The 16,300-nt window shown below is 38.4% G+C and overlaps 1 pseudogene; it reads right to left on the bottom strand.

The window, feature by feature from the left end:
* Positions 1-7,076: 7,076 nt before the first annotated feature.
* Positions 7,077-8,081, bottom strand: LOC148581935 (uncharacterized; annotated as a pseudogene).
* Between the last annotated feature and the right edge of the window lie 8,219 nt (positions 8,082-16,300).

The following is a 16,300-nucleotide window of genomic DNA, read 5'->3' as shown; positions in this document are numbered from 1 at the left end:
ATTATTCTCTCCTAAAGAAAAAGAATATGGATCTTTTAAAACAAAATGAGATGTTGAAAAACGAGAATATCAATCTTGGAAAAGATAAGTGTAGCACAAGTAGTGATCCATACAAATCTTGTAAAATGCATGAAAATGAAATTACAAATCTTAAGAACACTTTAGCTAAGTTCAATGAATCTTCAAAGAACTTAGATAAAATGTTGAAAAACCAAAAGCATGTTCATAATAAGGAAGGTTTAGGTTTTGAAAAAGGAAAATTTAAAAATGCTAAAACTCCTATTAGGCAACCGCAAGCCCAAAAGGCAAGCATGCCTAAAAGGAATGAAGCCTTTAAACATCCTCCTCAACATGCTTCATTTAGAAATTATAATCACAATGCATATAGATCAAAAGATGTTGCATTTAGGAAACAACCTAGGCAACCATTTAGAAACATGCATAGGATGCATAATCCAAATGTCATATGTCATTATTGTAATAAAGTAGGTCATATAGCACCCGTATGCTTTACTAGAATTAAACATATAAACTTTCGTAGTCAAGATACGAGATGGGCACCTTATGGGCATTATGCTCATACTAACCATCAAGGACCCAAATTCACTTGGGTACCTAAATCCCAATTTTAATTGTTTTGTAGGTACGTGTTGGAGCTAAGGATACAAATTGGTATGTTGATAGTGGATGCTCCAAACACATGACCGGCGATGAATCAAAGTTCACCGCAATAGAGCCTACAAACGGAGGAAACGTGATCTATGGAGACAACAACACCGGCAAAGTAATCGGCGTTGGAAAAGTTAGTAAAAATTCTTCTACCTCCATAGATAATGTTATACTTGTCAAAGGTCTCAAACATAATCTCATTAGTGTTAGCCAACTTTGTGACAAAGGAAACTTAGTCACCTTTGATTCAAAATGTTGTTTGATAAAAGGCAAGACACTAATGAGATTGTGCTAATTGGGCACCGTGTTGACAATGTATACATGATTAATCTAGATGAAGTTTCCTCAAATGATGTGAAATGCCTTGTTAGTAAAAATGATGAAACTCGGTATCTTGGATTCTAATCTAATATGATTTGTTTGAATTCATTGTATTTATATTGCTATTTTTGTATCTCTTACTAACTTAAGCATTGGAGATATCCAATTAAGCCATTGTTTTGTAGGTTTATGAGTTGATGAATGAGTGATTAATCTTGAGGTAGATTGAAGAATTTGAAGATTATAAACAATGGAGGATCAACAAATTGAAGTTTATAATAGTTTAAGTGAGTATATACATGATGGAACTCAAAGGATTGAAGAAAGAACCACCAAAGGATGAAAATACCGTATGAAGAGGATAATGATGATGATGAAGACCAAGATTGATTGTCTCCTCTTCATCAAGTCACTTTTTATTGCTTTATGTTTATTTGATTATATGAATTGTTAAACTAACTCCTAGTAAGTTAAGGATTTCTATTATGGTTTAATTGATATTTCCTTCATAAATTTGTTTAATGATTAATGCTTGTATGCTTATTTGGTGAATAACTCAAAATAGGATTGGTACCCCTATTTTAAGTTAATGTGCATGCTTTAATATATTTCACTTATTTAGGGGGAATTATGCATGCTTGTTATATATATAAAAAGAGGAAATCAAATTCTTTTTAAAAGGGGGAATATCTCATCCTTGAGATTAATAGAGAAATTGAACTTAAAAAAATTCATTGTTTTATGCATGCTTCTATGACACATTTTAAACTCCTTTCTTTTTGATAATGTCAAAAGGGGGAAGAGAAGTTTGAGGATATTTGAAATTTTGAACTCTTGAAAAAGAAGAAGTTTGAGGAAGTTTGAGGATTTGAGGATTTGAAAAGAAGAAATAAGTTTGCGAAACAATGATTTCAAAAAGACTTCCGCTAAGCAAAAACTTTGATATCTAAATCGTTTTCTTTGATAAACGCCCTTTAAGGGAACAAATGCACATATTTAGGGGGAACTCTTGAAAAATTTTTTTGTGAAGTCTTCTCCAAAGCTTTCTATAAAACAAAGTGCATTATTGTTGCTTTCAAAATCATTTATAAATGCATATCCTCAAAATTGGTTTGTCATTATCAAAAAGGGGGAAATTGTAAATCATGTTGCTTGTATACGAAGTTTGTATTCGTAGGTTTTGATGAATGACAAACCAACAAACGACATGAAAGACAAACCAACAAACAACTTGAATGAACAAGCATGTTGAAAGATCAACCAACATTCAACGTTGAGGAATGAAGAGTTGAAAGCAACACAACAACAACAAGAAACTCAAGTCCACAACATTTGAAGACAAGTATAGTGTCTTAGGACTTAGGTAACTTCTTGTTAAGAACCAATTGCTAAATCTCTCAACACACACTCACAAAATGTTTTGATGCACATCTTGCAATTCGATGCTAGCCAAATGGTTTAAAACTTGTTTTCAAAGGTACAAAAGCATAGGAATTGACTCCAACAAGTTTGAGATCAATCCTAAGCATTTTGAAGTGATTTTAAGCCATTCTTTAAGGTTTGCATCGATGCACACTCATCTTGCATCGATGCAAAACAGGCAACGACTTGTTGCATCGATGCAAAGATGTTTGCATCGATGCAACCTAGCTGAAAATTCAAATTTCAGCTTCAAAGACACATTTGCATCGATGCAAAGTGTTATGCATCGATGCAAATGTTTCAAAAACATAAAAAACGGCTAGTTTTGATAAAACGGCTCCATCCCATTAACTCCCCAACGTTTCTAAGGTTTGGGGAGTCTATAAATAGATGGATTGAAGCCTTATTTCATACATGTGAGTATTTGCAAACTATCTTGTTTATATTCTTTCATTCTACACATTTTTAAGGTGTTATAATACACAATTTGAGAGAGCAATATCAATTGGTTCAATAGTGCTAAACTTGTAATCATACACTCTTCTAGAGAGTACTCATTTCATCTCAACAATTTTTTGAGAATTGTTTTCTTGTACACTTTGTAAATTGGAGTGTGATCTCCAAGGTTGAGTCAAGAGTTATAAACACTATAGTCGGTGAGGATACCAAAGAAGTATACTAAGTACTCAAGGCAAATCTTAGAGAAGGTATCTTTAAGTGGAGTGGGTTAGTATACGAGTGGTGATCATATACCGTGAGGTGTTAGAAACTAAGGACTCGGATTGTAAAAGGTTTTGCGCGAGCACCTTGAAGCTTGGCAATAGTGGAACTTCTCAATTGCGATTGAGAAAGAAAGTGGACGTAGGACAAGGATTGTGCCGAACCACTCTAAATAGCGTTTGCATCTCTCCAAACTCATCTCTTCAATATTATTGTCTTTTACCTTTGAGCAAATAAATTGTGATCGAAAAGTAGCTTCGTAAGTACTTAAGGAATAGCTTAAGTCCGATTGGTGAAAAGCTTGATCAATTTATTTGAGTTGGTGTCTATTGGAAAGTAAAAGCTCCTTATAAATGCTTAGCAATTGAGTTAAGCTCTTGGAAAAATACTAGTACAATAACACTTTTGTATATTGTCTTTAACTTTCGCAAAAAGATTCATTGTTGTTGCAATACTCAATTCACCCCCCCCCTCTTGAGTAATTGTGCATAGGTTCTACATCCCAGGCATTATAAAAGGATTCATCATCCTCTTGTTTAAAGCCTTCGATGTCCAACCTTAGCTGTGTCATCCTTTTTGGAGGGAAATATTGATTCAGGAATTTGTCTGATAACTGTTTCCATGTTCTTATGCTTGCTGTGGGTTGGTTATTTAACCACCTTTTAGCTTGATCTTTTACAGCAAACGGAAACAGTAACAGCCTGTATACATCCTGATCTACCTCCTTGTCACGCACTGTGTCAGCAATTTGCAAGAACTGTGCCAGAAACTCAGTAGGTTCTTCTTGTGGAAGACCGGAATACTGGCAATTTTGCTGCACCATGACAATGAGCTGAGGATTTAGCTCAAAACTGCTTGCTTTGATGGGAAGTATACAGATGCTACTCCCATATGCAGCAGTAATGGGGTTAGTATATGACCCCAGAGTCCTTCTGGGCTGTTTATTTCTACTTAGGTCCATGATGGAGAAAGGGAGATGATGCGGATTGCAAATAATTTTTTTTTTGAAAACTGAAATTAAAATAAAATAAAATAAAATAAATAAAAAATTGACTATAATTTCAAAAATTTGAAGAAAAAGAAATAAAAGAAAATTGAAAACTAAATTAATTAATTAATTAAAAAGATTTGAAAAAGATGTGGGTGAGGATTTTCGAAAAAAATAAAGAGAGAGAAATTGGTTAGAAAGTTTTGAAAAAGATATGTCTTAAAATTAAAGATACTTGTAAGAAAATAAAAGAAAATAAAAGAAAATAAAAGAAAAGATATGAAAAAGATTTGATTTTAAGATTTGAGATTAGAAAAGATAAGATAAGCTAGGTAAGAGAAGATATTTAAATTAAAAAGTTTTGAAAATTAAATTTGAAATTTGAAATTTGAAATAAGATAAGATAAGTTTTTGAAAAAGATATGATTTTTTTGAAAAAGATTTGAATTCAATGAGGAAAGAGAAAAACAACAAACTCACACCAAACTTAGAATTTTTAGATCAAAATAAAGAAAACGAGTAAGAAAACTTTGAATGTCAAGATGAACACCAAGAACACTTTGAAGATCAAGATGAACACCAAGAACAATTTTTAAAAATTTTTAAGAAAATAAAAACACAAAGAATACCAAACTTAAAATTTTTAGAAAACCAAAAATAAATTTTTGAAAATTAAAGAAAAATAACAAGAGAACACCAAACTTAAAAGTTTGACACAAGATTTAATCAAAGAAAAATTATTTTTGAAAAAGTTTTAAAAGGAAGATACCCAATTACCAAGAACATAAGCACAACGCTCTAGCCAACTGAACTATAAATTTAAAGTGTTTTAAAAAAAGGTATTTAATGTATATAATTTTTTTTTTGCTGATGATTTGAAAACGCACAAGAAAAACAAGAAAATACACAGAACGGGAAAAACTAAAGATCAAATAAGAAAAATAGCAAGAACAACTTGAAGATTAAGAAAGAACAATGAACACAAATTCGAAAATTTAAAAGAAAATAAAAACATGCAATTGACACCAAACTTAAAATATAAAACTAAACTCAAACAGAAAAACTCAATTATTAGTTTATAAAAATTTTCGAAAAATTTAAAAGAGAAAATAAGGATTTAAAAAAAATTTCAACCAAAAACAATAATAGAAGACGCAATTTTTGTGACTCTAAACTAAAAAGATAAATTTTTCCTAATCTAAGCAACAAAAAAAACCGTCAGTTATCCAAACTCGAACAATCTCTGGCAACGCCGCCAAAAACTTGGTGCACGAATTGTAAATCACACTTTTTACAACTCGTACCACTAACCAGCAAGTGCAATGGGTCGTCCAAGTAATACCTTACGTGAGTAAGGGTCGATCCCACGGAGATTGTCGGCTTGAAGCAAGCTATGGTTATTTTGTAATTCTTAGTCATGAGATCAATGATAAGAGTGATTATATTTATGAAGAGTAAAAAGCATAAATTAAATAGTACATGTTATGCAGTAATGGAGAACAGATTGAGGTTTTGGAGATGTTCTGTCTTCTGAATCTCTGCTTTCCTACTGTCTCCTTCTTCACGCACGCAGGTCTCCTTCCATGGCAAGCTGTATGTTGGTGGATCACCGTTGTCAATGGCTACCATCCGTCCTCTCAGTGAAAATGGTCCAAATGCGCTGTCACCACACGGCTAATCATCTGTCGGTTCTCACTCATGTTGGAATAGGATCCATTGATCCTTTTGCGTCTGTCACTACGCCCAACACTCGTGAGTTTGAACCTCGTCACAATCATCCCCTCCCAGATCCTACTCGGAATACCACAGACAAGGTTTAGACTTTCCGGATCTCAGGAATAGCCGCCAATAATCCTAGCCTATACCACGAAGACTCTGATCATGAACCAAGAGGCTAAGATATACACACTCAATCTAAGGTAGAACGGAAGTGGTTGTCAGGCACACGTTCATAGGTTGAGAATGATGATGAGTGTCACGGATCATCACATTCATCACGGTTAAGTACAAGCGAGTATCTTAGAATAGAAACAAGCGTGATTGAATAGAAAACAGAAGTAATTGCATTAATTCATCGAGACACAGCAGAGCTCCTCACCCCCAATCATGGGGTTTAGAGATTCATGCCGTAGAGATACAATGTAAAACATAAAAATGTCATGAGGTACAAAATAAATCTCTAAAAGTTGTTTAAATACTAAACTAGTAACCTAGGTTTACAGAAAATGAGTAAACTATGATAGATAGTGCATAAATCCACTTCCGGGGCCCACTTGGTGTGTGCTGGGGCTGAGACTTGAGCTTTACACATGCCTAGGCTGTTTCTGGAGTTAAACGCCAGGTTGTAACCTGTTTTGGGCGTTTAACTCCAACTTGTAACCTGTTTCTGGCGTTTAACGCCAGAATAGGGCAGAGGACTGGCGTTGAACGCCAGTTTGCGTCATCTAAACTCGGGCAAAGTATGAACTATTATATCTTTCTGGAAAGCCCTGGATGTCTACTTTCCAACGCAATTGAGAGCGTGCCATTTGGACTTCTGTAGCTCCAGAAAATTCACTTTGAGTGCAGGGAGGTCAGAATCCAACAGCATCTGCAGTCTTTTTTCAGCCTCTGAATCAAATTTTTGCTCAGGTCCCTCAATTTCAGCCAGAAATTACCTGAAATCATAGAAAAACACACAAACTCATAGTAAAGTCCAGAAATGTGATTTTTATTTAAAAACTAATAAAAATATATTAAAAACTAACTAAATCATACTAAAAAATATGTAAAAATAATGCCAAAAAGCGTATAAATTATCCGCTCATCAGTTACTTACATTAAATAAATAAAATATGCAACTAATTGTGAGTTAAGTGAAATAAATAAAATAAGTAACTCTCAATTAACATGTTAGTCTAATTAATAGGTATCTGTTGCATTCAATATAAATGTTTATCTAGGTGGTTTATAATTTTTAGTAATGTTTAGCAACAGTTAATGGTTTATACGAGATTAATATGCGAAAGTAAATGTTATGGGAATTACATAGACCATGATTACTATTTCCTATATGACTCTGAGTCTTTCCCCGCCGGACACCCTGTTGCCTTATATAAGGGAGACTAGATTTGGACTTGAAATGGTAACTCTGATGCACTGCACTTTGCAACACTGGGATAGACACCGACGGGTCAGTCTTTATCATAGATAACACGACCTTGCAAATCAAATCACTATCCAGGTGAGCATGGTCTTGAGACATGGTAGGTACCAGACAAGTATTTGCTCCATCAAACCTACGCACCTCCCTACAAATTTCTCGTGGATGTCAATTTTTAGCAAAACACAAAATTAACGCAATAGACTCTAATGCATCCAAAACAAATCGTAACACATACCAGTAATTCAAGTTCTAGCGTAGTGCCAGACAAAGACTCCATGGACAACTATTGGTAAATTGCTTGCAACGACAGTGGTATTTAAGCCTATATGACTCCAAAATTCTGTACTCCGCATTCCGTTGAATACTGTAGTTATTCACTGCCATTAGAACTGCTTCACGGTTCCTAAATCTATGGCTAACTCAGAATTCCACCCCACCGTCCGTATTATAATCCTCCCCGTCACCGGTATTCAAAAGATCGTCGGGCTGCATTGCGTTCAAGTTCAACGTCTGATAATGATTAGGAACATCTGACAGTCGAGGAATGGCCAAAAGGGGCAGGAGAAACCGACCAACACCGCCGGTGGGAGTCTTCGACACATACTCATGTTTAGAAGCTATATTGTTAGACAACTCGCATCCGGCAACATAAGTTGAATCTCCCTCACTATCGTCCTTGTCGGCACTATCATGCGGCTGGGTGTAGTGGATCGGTGTGGCCTCGAGAAGGATAACTTCAGGACTTGAAGGAGACGATTGACTACCAACAACCATGTCACAAACCGCAGCATACAACTCCATCACATGTTGCGGCATTGGTCGTGTATGTACGTCAAACATTACCCTCACATGCTGATCCCCATCAATCCAAAATAACCGGTTGGTAAATCATGGTTCGGAAGTGCGTGAAGAAATCTATATGCAACCCGTCCAAGAACAATTGACGCCCACCATGGGGCCGAGAATATAATCCCTTCCATATATCATCGGCCTCGACGTTATCGCTTGGAGTCATGGTTGAACAACTTCCACCCACACCATTTGAGCTCCTTCAGATGGTGACCGAGCTACGGCAAGCCAACCAGCGCATGGCCGAAGAGAACCAATGAATGGCAAATAAAATTGCTAATTTGAATAACACCCGAATCGAAAACAATAACGATCGGCAAGAACGGACAGAAGAAGCCGAGCATAATTTAGGGCTGACGCATGTCTCTGAAACTGCTCGGCACGAAGAAGAGCAACCCGAGCATGATGAGGAAGCTCGGCCAGATAACGAGGACGACAACCTAGAAAGCTCCCCTGGGCCGTTCACGGCCGAGGTGATGAATTTCGTTTTGCCCAGGAGGTTCACTCTGCCGACCACCCTAACCCCTTATGATGGGTTAGGTGATCCGAAGAAATACATCAAAAAGTTTACCTCCATAATGATAGTAAACGGTGCATCTGATAAAGTTTTATGTTGTTGTTTTCCATCTTACTTAGATGGTTATGCACTTGATTGGTTCTGTTCTTTGCCTGCAGGTTCTATTTCTCGCTTTAGAGACTTATTAAAGCCCTTTAAGGAGCACTTTGCTGGATCGGCCATCTATCTACACGACTCCGATTACCTGAACACAATCAAGCAGGGACAGCACGAAAGCCTTAGAGACTACATGATGCGCTTCACGAAGATAGCCATGAGTATACCCGATCTCCATCCCGAGGTGGAACTGCATGCAATAAAAAGCGGACTCCGACCATGGAAATTCCAGGAGACCATTGCTATAGCCAAACCTAAAACTATGGCCGAGTTATGTGAAAAGGTTAAAGGTCAGATCGACATCGAGAAATTCTGACAAGCTCGGAAAACAGAAAAACCACAATATAGAGACGACGACAAAACACGAGACAACAAGAAAAACTTCAAACCAACTCCGCAATATCACTCTTACACTCAGTTCAACACCAAGCGTGACGACATCATCAAGGAGATCTTAAATTCAAAGTTGATCAAACCGCCAAGAAAAGCCGGCAGTTACCCAGATTCAAAAAGCGCGAACAGATCAAAATACTGCTCTTTCCACCAAAAGCACAGACACACTACTGACGAGTGTGTCATCGCCAAAGACCTTCTGGAGCGACTAGCTTGGCAAGGTCACATAGACAAGTATATCGGCGGCCACATATAGCAACGAGCACCCCGCTCTAGTGACCAAAGCTCGGCGACACAGCTTAGCCGAGATAAAGATCGGTCGAATACCAACCATCCCGATCAACCAAGACGTATTATTAACTGTATTTTCGGAGGTTTTGCAAGTGGAGGAGCCACAAGCTCGGCGAGAAAGTGATCTTACAGAGCTATGCTTTCCGTAGAATCCGATCAAACTCAACAGTAGACACCTTCACACTTCCCTCAAATAACATTCCAAACAGCCTACCACAACACTAATGTAACAAATCTAGACGACCCGGTCGTGATTTCCCTGCAGCTCGGAGATCTCCTAGTAAAAAAGGTTTTACTAGACCCTGGGAGCAGTGCCGATGTTCTCTTTTACTCCACATTCCAGAAGATGAAACTGAGCAGCAACATCCACCAACCTTCCACTGGAGACCTGGTAGGTTTCTCAGGTGAGAGAGTCCCGGTTATGGGCTCTGTGTGGTTACAAACCACACTCGGTGAGTTCTCTCTCGTCCAAAACTTCAGACATTCAATACTTAGTGGTTGACTGTTTTAGTCCTTACAATTTGATACTTGGCCAACCTTTTCTAAATAGGTTCGGCGTCATAATCTCTACAATTCATCTCTGTGTTAAGTTCCCTTTGTAGGATAACACAATTGCAACCATTCATAGTGATGCCCGAGAGGCTAGGGAATGCTACAACAACAGTTTCAAAAGACCTAACCCTAACATAAAAGTCCATGTTCACAACATCGGCAGAAAGGACGACCTACCAGCTCTGGCCGACCTTGATTCGAGGCCAGGAACCCTTGAAAGACCAACCCCGACGGAAGACCTGCATAAAATCTATTTCGCAGAAAGCTCGGACAAATTCACTTACGTCGGCTCCACATTAACCTCAGAGGAAAAAACCTCATTCCGAGCATTTTTACAACAAAATGCCGATCTGTTTGCTTGGACTCCAACTGATATGCCAGGCATTGATCCATCCATCATATCCCACAAGTTGGCATTAGATCCATCCGTCTGACCTATAGCACAGAAAAAGAGGAACCTCGGCCACGACCGAAAACAAGCCTCCCTGGAAGAAACCAAGAAGCTCATCAACGCCGGCTTCATCCAGGAAATCAGATTCACAACATGGCTGGCGAATGTCGTCATGGTAAAAAAACATAACGGTAAATGGCGCATGTGTGTTGATTTCACCGATCTCAACAAAGCATGCCCCAAAGATTCATATCCTTTGCCATCTATTGATTGCCTAGTTGATAATACATCTGGTTATAAAAAACTTAGCTTTATGGATGCATATTCTGGCTACAACCAGATCCAAATACATCCGTCTGATCAAAATAAGATAGCCTTTATTACTGAATATGGAAACTATTGTTATAAAGTCATGTCATTTGGCCTTAAGAATGCAGGTGCAACATATCAACGCCTAATGGACAAAGTCTTCGCCAAGCAGATCGGCCTGAACATTGAGGTCTACGTCGACGATATGGTCACCAAGACAAAGATCGGCAACAACCACCTTGATGACCTCGCAGAAATCTTCGGTCAAATCAGAAAATACAACATGCGGTTAAATCCTGAGGAGTGCGCATTTGGCGTCCAGAGTGGCAAATTTCTCGGCTTCATGCTCACCAGCCGAGGTATTGAGGCGAATCCAGAAAAATGCCGAGCTGTTTTAGACATGACAAGCCCACAAACCATCAAAGAAGTCAAGCGCTTAACAGGGAGACTTGCTGCACTCTTTAGATTCTTACCATGCCTGGCTTCTAAGTCTTTATGTTTTTTCCAAACTTTAAAAAAGAAAAAAGCTTTCCAATGGACTGATGATTGCGAACAAGCATTCACAATTATCAAAGAAACGCTTTCAAAACCACCAATTTTACAAACCCCCCTTCCAGGGGAACCATTATTCTTATATTTATCTGTCACTAACTGGGCTATAAGCTCTGCTCTCGTTGCAGAAAGGGAAAAGCAGCAATTCCCGATCTATTTTACCAGCAAAACATTACAGAATGCCGAGCTTCGATATCTGAGCATTGAGAAGCTGGCCTAGCCCTTGTCTTCTCGGCCAGAAGACTCCGGCCATATTTTCAGAGTCATGTAATCCATGTTCGGACAGATCATCCTTTACGGCAAGTCCTTCAGAAACCATAGCTGGCTGGCCGGCTAGTAAAATGGTCGATGGAACTTTTGGAATTTGATATCAAGTACGAAGGCCGAACATCTATCAAGTCCCAATTCTTGGCCGACTTCATCACCGAGTTCTCAGTACCAGACAAAATCGAAGATTACATCGAATGGTCCTTATACGTCGATGAGCAGGTATCATCCTTGATGATAGCCACGACAATGTCATCGAACATTCCCTCCATTTTTCTTTCAAAGCAAGTAACAATCAAAGTGAATACAAAGCCCTAATTGCCAAGACTCGCTGCTGACCTAAACATCACCGAACTTAAGGTATACTGCGACTCTTTACTTATCGTCCAGCAAGTAAACAAATTATACCAAGTAAAGGACCCTTTGCTTTCTAAATACCTTGACATCGTTCAAAATTTACTTTCAAAATTTTATAAATACGAAATGCAGCACATACCCCGGGAGAGTAATGGCCGAGCTGACATTCTGTCTAAACTCGGCAGTACTCAACCAAACGGGTCATCCCTTTATCAGTCAACATTACTTAAACCAAGCATTGAACTCATAGAAATTTTAAGTTTAACACAGGAAGCAGATTGGAGAACTCCATACATAAAGTATCTTCAGACAGGGATCTTGCCAGGCGATGTCGAAAACGTTCGACATTTTCACAGACAAGCCTCATTCTTTACAATTTATAACAATTTCCTATATAGACGAGGATTTTCTCGTCCTTTACTAAAGTGTCTTTGCAGAGCAGAAGCCGAGCTTGCACTTGCCGAGGCACATGAAAGAATCTGTGGTACACACCTCGGAGCCCGAAGCCTATTTTCAAAGATCCTCAGAGCTGGATTATACTGGCCGACACTACGACAAGATTGTAAAACTAAAGTCAGAAGTTGTAACAACTGCTAGAAACACAGTCCAATCATACATCTCCTGGCCAAACTCCTACACTGTTCCGAGGTAAGCTGGCCATTCAACCAATGGGGCATAGATATCCTCGGCCCTTTTCCAACAGTAGCAGGGTAGGTTAAATTCTTGGTTGTAAGAATTGATTATTTTTCAAAATGGATAGAAGCACAGTCTCTAGCCAAGATTACATCACAACAAATGCTTTCTTTTGAATGGAAATATATTATTTGTCAATTCGACATACCTCGGCGCATTATCACAGATAATGGTTGCCAGTTTGCCGATCAGAAGTTCACATCATTTTTGCAGGACTTGAAAAACAAGCAACACTTTTCATCAATAGAACACCCACAAACAAACAGATTAGCAGAAGCTACAAATAAAGTAATACTACATGCCCTAAGAAAGAAACTGGATGATGCAAAAGGCCTCTGGGCAGAGCTTATCCCAGAGATCATATGGGGAAACAACACCACCATTCACTCAACCACAAGGGAAACACCCTTCCGGCTAGTCTACGGTTCAGACGCAATGATACCCGTGGAGATCTCCCAATCCTCACTGCGTACTGAAATGGCCAACCATACTTCAAAAGATATAGCTCGACAATCCGAACTCGACCTCGTGGAAGAAGTCAGATCATCTACAGCAGTCAAACATTTGGCCATGCAACAACACATAGCTCGAAGATACAACCAAAGACTTCACCCAAGGTCTTTCCAAGTAAACGATCTTATGCTCAGGAAAACAGAACAAGCTAGAAGACCATCAAACTATGGCAAACTAGCAGCTAATTGGGAAGGCCCTTACCGAATCACAAAAGTCATCGGTAATGGAGCTTACCAATTAGATGGTAAAGATCTGCCTAACACTTGGAATGTATCATCTTTAAAGTTATATTACAGTTAAAAACCAGGGACAGGCGACCACTCTTTTTCCTACTACTAAGATTTTTCCCACAATGGGTTTTGCTTGAAGAGGTTTTAACGAGGCTAGCCTACCTGGGCCTTTGAAAACAAAGGTTCTCAAATAAATAAATTTCTTATTTCATCAAATACTATTCCTCTCTCATTTATTTGCAAACTATTTATACTGCCGATCTATAATCCAAAGCCGACCATTCGGATACTATCAGTCAAACAAACCACCGATCTATAATCTGAAGCCGACCATTCGGATACTATCAGTCAAACAAACCAACGATCTATAATCCGAAACCGATCATTCGGAATCTAACAATCAAATAAATAACCGATCTTAATTAAAATCCAATCTATCAATCAAACAACTGGCCAATCTTAATCCGAAACCGATCATTCAGAATCTATCAGTCAAACAAATATCCGACCTCACCGCGATTCCAAACTACTCAGAATTAATCATACAAACACATTACCAATCAATATTCGGAAAACGACCATTCAAAATTCATCAAAACCAATCCAATTACACTTAACACTATCTATCAAATAAACCCTATTTCTATTATTCGGTATCTCACTAAACTCGGCCTACTCGGCCCTCCCTTAACATCAAACAAATATCCATCAAAATAATGGAACTTTACCATTTACCTAACACTATGGTATGTTTTAACCATATCAACCAAATTGGCTCCACGCCTCAGTCACAAACTAGATAACACTCACTTATCAGAAAACAAATAATTATATTCTATACTAATCATAACATGCACAACAGCATCACAAGTTGTTCTCCTTCAAAAAGCAATAGAAAAAGACATAAACACAAGCTCACTTCAGGAGCAAAAAAGTATCATAAACAAAATACATGTCCAAAAAACACAACAACACCAAACTTAAACATCTTCAACATTTTCATCTCCTTACTCAGCAGCACCATCATCATCCACTATAACCCCGTCCTGCACTATTTTTCCTGGATCCATCTGAGAGAAATCCACTCCAGGAGCAAGAAACTTTGCTTGAATAGAAGCCCTTTCAAAACCCTCAACAAAAGAGTCCAAATTTTCTGTTACCTTACTTTTCTCAACGTCCTTCAATTTCGCTGTTACAGCAACAACCTGAGAAGTCATAGAAGAAAGCTCGGCCTCCTTCTTCTTCAAATCTTCAACCTCTTTTGCATAGTTTTCCTTCATTAACTTCAAATCTTTTTCTGTCTCTGAAAACTTCATCTCCAACTCAGCAACCCTCGCGTTTTTTATGCTAAGCTCTTCCTTCAACGCTACATATGACTTCTGATCCGACAGTTTGCGATGCCTCTTCTCCTGACTTCGACCAAGGCTCGCCAAGGGTAGACCAATAACCTACACCAAAACAAACAAACCCATAATCACCTTACCTGCATATACTGATCAATGGCAGTATCACCAACCTCGTCGGCTAAACTAACATCTAACGACGATTGGCAAACCTTGTCAACAACAGCCATATATGGAAAATCTTTGGCCCATACCGACGAACCTTCGGATTGCTCGGCAAGCTCATGTAACTTCTTTTGATTCTCTACAAATTTCTGAATTTCTTCCACTGACACATCCTCTTCCTCAGAACCCTCAGATATATCCACTACATAAGCTCTTTTCCTTTTTAAAATAACCTTTCTTCTTCTAGGTCTCGGCTGATCAACCTCACCAGCACCTACAACTTTTTCTACCTTTGACGTCGAAACTTTCTTCTCCAAATTTTTGCTCTTCACCCGAGATCTCAGGGTGGCAGCAGAAACCCCGGGATACTTCCCACCTTCAAAAATAGAAAAACAAAAAGTTACAGAATTAAAACCAGTTTTATCTACAATACATCTTTACAAATCAAGCTCACCTAAATAGTCTACCACTACTTGCCTATTCTCCTCCCACTGCAGTAACTCAAACACCGACAATAAATTTTTCTGATCAATTACTTCCACCAAATATTCAATAATACACTGGTCCCGAGGACATATCGATTCAAGTCCCAGAATACTCTAAGGTTCCGAACACTACCACAAAGAGAATTTCTCCCCCAGCAACTCGTCCACATAAAAAGGAAAGTCACCCTCCACACTCCTAATCTTCAGATACATCTCCTTAAAGTTCTTAAACAATGACTTATAAAGTTTAAACACAGCAAACCCAGGTGAACTGTTCAAATTCACCCAACCCCCTTCCAAACACCTTTCGCCTGGAACAGTGAGAAAAACAACTCCACTGTTGACGGTTCCTCCAAATACTCCATCAGAATTTCAAACCCACGAAGAAATGCCCAACCATTCGGATGGAGCTGTGAGGGTGCACAGTTCAATTGTTTCAGCACGTGACACTCAAACTCGCTAAATGGAAGCTTCACTCCCAATTCTTCTAACACACTACTGTACTTATAAAAGAACTCAAAACCTTCCCCCTGTGGAACACACGTTCTTCAACTTCACAAGGAAGCAACTCCAGATGCACCCTACACTTACCCCTCACAAGTTTACTGACGTCTATCTCCTTCACAGCACCTTCATCCAAAAACAGCGATGGATACCTCCTCACATCCTCATTCACCCAATCATAAGACCAGTCAATCTTATCCTTCTTCTCTTTCTCAAAGCCCATTATCAAACAAAAAACAAAAAGGGAAGAACAACAAACAAGAAAACAGAGAATGGAAGACAAAGGTCACAGATGACGGAAATAAAACAAGGTAATACCTCTCTTGCTCATACTTTGCTTCAAAATTCCTCTGATAAAGTTCAGATAATCTTATGTCAAAATGCCAAACCCTTTCAATTCCAAGGTTAAATTCAAAACCCCAAAACTGCTTCCCAATACCACCAAACAGTCACTTCAACTGCCCCAAA

This window comes from Arachis ipaensis, chromosome B10 (genome assembly GCF_059453495.1).
Source record: "Arachis ipaensis isolate K30076 ecotype BB chromosome B10, ASM5945349v1, whole genome shotgun sequence".
Taxonomy (NCBI): domain Eukaryota; kingdom Viridiplantae; phylum Streptophyta; class Magnoliopsida; order Fabales; family Fabaceae; genus Arachis; species Arachis ipaensis.
Note: the sequence above shows the minus strand (reverse complement) of the source record. Positions and strands in the feature narration are given on the sequence as shown.